The sequence below is a fragment of the Megascapheus bottae genome, unplaced genomic scaffold (genome assembly GCF_031878675.1).
Source record: "Megascapheus bottae isolate mThoBot1 unplaced genomic scaffold, mThoBot2.hap1 HAP1_SCAFFOLD_58, whole genome shotgun sequence".
NCBI lineage: Eukaryota > Metazoa > Chordata > Mammalia > Rodentia > Geomyidae > Megascapheus > Megascapheus bottae.
In genome coordinates, this window is record NW_028327477.1 from 707338 (window position 1) to 712084 (window position 4747).

Consider the following 4747-nt stretch of genomic DNA (forward strand, 5'->3'; position numbering starts at 1 on the left):
TGTGTGTGTAAGTGTGCATTTGTGTGCGAGTGTTACGTGCACACACACAAGTATGTGTTGAGGCTTGAACTTAGGAATTGGGCACTGCTCCTTAGCTTTTGAACTCAGGGCTGTAATTCTACCTCTTGAGCCACATCTTCAATTCTGGCATATTTTGCTGGTTAAGTTGTGTTGAAACTCAGACTTTTCTCCCCCAGCTGGCTTTGAACCTCAATCTTCAGATCCTGACTATCTGGAATTACATGTGTGAGCCTCAAACCATCGCTTTTGTTTTATGTTTGAATATGCTGTACCTAAAACCATAAGAAGGAAAAGCATTGACTGTTTCAAAACATGAACAGGCTCGGAGCTGGTGGCTCATATCTGTAATCCTAGCTATGCAGGAGGCTAAGATCTGAGGATGGAGGTTCAAACCCAGCCCTGGCAGGAATATCCATTGACTGACACTCTTATCTCTAATTAACCAGAAGAAAGAAGAGGAAGAAAAAAGAGAACAATTGGAAAGAAAATCAAGGAGGAAAGAATGAAAGCAAGCAAGTGTGTGCTCAGATAGTAGAGCAGTACCCTGGCTACCATGGCCCCCTGGGACCCATGCAGGCTTGTGCACCTTGGGTGTGATATGGAAGGCCATGGGATTCCCTTCCCTCCCCCCCACCCAGTAACTGAACCTGGCTGTTCCTACCTTGTGCTGAAGGGAGCAGCATGACAGAAAATACTGCATCTTCCTAAAGCTCCCAAGCGCATCCACTAACCAGAGAGCAGATCAAGGCAATTTCCAGCCAAGGAACCCAAGGCCTCCTCTCCCACCTTCCCCTGTGCAGAGTGGGTGTGCCCGAGAATGGGGGCGGAGGCCAGAGGAAGAGGGTGGGACAGCACAACCCCAATGCCAGTGCCTTCAGCCAGTCTGCTAGGGTCTAGGGGCATCCTCACTGAGGACTGAGCATTGATGGTTTAGCTAGATCCTGCCAACCACTGGATGTCATCCGTGAGAGAGGAGACATGATGAGCTGCTTCCTGTAAATTACCCACAGGGGCAGCACTAGTCCTCTAGATCACATGTGTGTGTGTTTGGGCTTGATCTCAGGGTTAGAGCTCCATCCTTGAGCTTGTTTGGCCCAAAGCTACACCTATCACTTGAGCTATGTACTACTATCAGCATTTTCTGAAAATAAGAGTCTCATGGCCTCTCCTGGCTGTCTGAACCATAGCCCTCAGATCTCAGCCTCTTGAGTAACTATGATTGCAAGACATGAGGGGCCAGTGAGTGCACGTTTTCAAGGTCTGGTGTGTGTGTGTGTGTGTGTGATCCTGAAAGTTCTTCATCACTGATGATCGTTATGTGGGTGGGGGTGACTTAGGCCCTCTTTTGCACTGCGTTCCCACAGGACCCTGTGAACACCTCTGCTGTAACATTTAATGCCCACGTGCCTGGTTTCTCCTCCAGTGAGTGCCTCAGGGACAGCGACAGAAGCATTGTATCCAAAGCATCTAGAAAGGGGTCATATTTTGTGAGTGAATTCAACTCAGGTATTAAATAAGTAAATAAAATTCGTAAGGATTTGATTGATAGCATAATACTCTTCAATGCACTTCCATGAAACTGGAACCTAGTAAAATGAGGGGAGATACATAGGGTTGAGGGAGAGGGGGAAGAAGGAGACAATTATCAAGGTGCAGTGTACTCATTAACTCATTGGCTGAGTTAAAACCTCTTTGTACAACTAATTAGAAATAATCACAGAAAAAATAATAATCACATCGGCTCCTCTCATTCTCCTGAGGTGGAAAGGTAATCAGATGCTTGGCCTCTCAGTTGACAAAGGGGCATGACAGTTCCTTGTTGCCTGCTCCTTGACCTTCCCTGCACACTGTCTTCTCACTTTGTCCCTCACCTGGTTCGTAGTCCTCTTACCCTGGCTCAGCCTTTCTCCATGCTATGTTTCCGCATCCCTGTTATATTGGTTATCCAACTTTGCCATTAAACACTACCACAGAGATCCTAAACACAGGCATTTATTTCCTCACACTTGTAGCTTCTGTGTAGAAAGCTAGGTTGGGAGGATTGTAGTTCTGGATCATCACAGGCAAAAAAGTTCATGTTAAACTTCATGTTAGCAGAAAACCTGGGCATGGCGGCACCTTCCTATCATCTCAGCTATGGGAGGAAGCAGAATGTAGGATCACTGTCTAGCCACACTAGAGGCAAACATCAAAAATAACCTCAAAAATAATCTCAAAATAACGATGCAGAACTAGGGTTTTCTGTATGACCAGGAGAACTGGTAAAAGCAAACCTGAGGCCTCCATTGTTCATTTTGCCCCAAAAGAGAACTTGGCTGAGTGTCTTTTTCAATAAAGAATTGTTGGAAAAATCTGTCTTTCTGTTTTCCTATCCATCCATCAATGTGTCTACATACATTTCTTGGCTGTGAACATATTTCCCTTTAGTGAGAATTAGTGGGTGCCAGTAATTCACACTTGTACCAGGTTTGAAGCCATTCCAGGCAGAAAATTCTGAGATACTCTTACTTCTAAATAAGCAAAATTCCAGGGGTGGCACTGTGGATCATAAAAGCGCAGCAGTTAAAATAGAGACAGGAGAGATGGAGAAAATGAAAAATATTCCACTGAATGTTCAGACCTCATTTTTTCCATCCGTGCACAATCAAATTTATAGCATGCCATCTTTACCAAAGTGAATGTTGGAGCTTTTATATTTCAGTGAAACAATGAAAATATAAACAGTTTACCAGTAAAACTGTCTATATTTAATGACTTCCGGGGTATATTGAACTCATTTTTATCTTTAAAAAAAATAGACTGGCTGACATGGTAGAATCTCATTGTCACCATGGGTATAGTCACAAAAACTTTTCTTACCATACAGTTTCATCATACAATATACATAGTAGTCTGAATTATTGTGGAAAAATTTACAGATAAAACACTAAAAATAGAATAAGCAGATCATCCATATTTATAACTCATTCCAGTGTGACAATTTTTCATATTTTTTCCCAGTCTTGGGGCTTCAACTCAGGGCTTGGACAATTTCCTTAGGCTTTTTCAATTTTAGCACTCTACAACTTGAGCCACAGCACCACATCTGGCCTTTTCTGTGTATTTGGTACTGAAGAACCAGTTCTCGGGCTTTGTGAATGCTAGGCAAGCATTTTACCCCAACACCACTCTCCTGGCTTCTATGTGACAATTTTAACACTTGGGTGAAACCAAGTTTATGGGTACAAGATGGCAAATTACAGCCTGTGATGCCATGTAATTGAGACACATCCCTCATCTGTTATGTCATCTTTTTCTTATTTCACTTCAGCCAGGGATTCAAAATGGTTTTAGGACCACAGAAGTGAATATTGCTTTTCCACTCAAAAGTAGAATCAGTAAGGCCCAACATGTGGTTTGTAATGAACAGACAGGCCTTTCCCAATGAAGAGTAAGTTCTGTTGGTCAGCACCCCAACTCATAAGGGAAGAATTCCCAAATTGTTCAATTGCCATGAGATATTGTGCAATGGCATTTAATAAGAAGAAGCTGTGCTGTGGACTGAGGACACAGCTGTGTGGTAAAGACTACCTCAGCACCACCAAAAACTGAACTCAAAACCAAAGGCAAATTACATACTAATTTCAGCAGTTAACATTCAAGTATATTTGAGGATATCAGATTGCTATATTACAAACTCATACAGTCTGTTAAAAATCAAATATTATACTTGTATGTATTTTTCAAAATTGTCTCTAGTTGTTCCAATCAGTTGCATTTCCTGACCTAGAAAATAGTGGGAGTGTGAGGAAATGGTAGATGTCTTAGTTTTTGTTGCTATAATAAAAGACCTGACTCTGAGAAGTTTATGGTTCTGAAGGCTGCGGGGTCCCAGCCCAAGGCTGTATATCCAATGAGGACAGATGCATATCCCTCGTGGGTAGTGGATGGAGAGGCAGTGAGGAAGGGAAGGAGCCCTTTTAGGAGGAAGTCATTCTTAAGGTTCTTCATCTGTAGCACTGACATTTGCTCATTCTTTAAAGGACCAGCTGCCTAGGGTAGTTTATTAATTTATGGCTAGCAGATGTGGATTCACATGTGTTCAGAAAAGGGCTTGGCATTGAGATAGAAATACAGGAAGATGGGACAGGAAACTGCCTGTTATTCACACACACTGCAGGCAAATGATGACTTTACAAAACAGAGGACATGAGAAAGGTCTTCCTTCAGCAGTGCAGAATTAACATGCTTCATTAGTGCAGAATTAACAATCAACCCTGGAAATAGCTAACAATTTATAAAACTAAGACAGAGAATCCACTTGTTTGTAAGTAACTCAGTTGTTTCCAAAATTATGGCTCAAAAATTCAAATTATGCAGTACCAATTTATGATAGAAATCAGGCAGAATGTTGATGACGATAACTAAAGTTACCCATGTGTTTACCACCCGTGTCTTATCTGAGTAGTCCCAACTGTAAGTGATATGCTTCCTGTGACATTTGGAAGAACTTAATAAAGAAAAAAAACAGCATGCCAATATATCTTAATAAAGAAATGACATGCCAGTGGCTCATCCCAATAGTCCTAGATACTAAAAGGCTCAGGGGATCAGGGTTTGTAGCCACCTGGGGCAGGTAACAACAAGAGAGCACTATCTTCAGTTAACCAGCAAAAGGCAAGAGAATGGAGGCTTGACTCAAGTGGAACAAGACTAACCATAATCAAAAAGCCATGTTTGAGCCTCA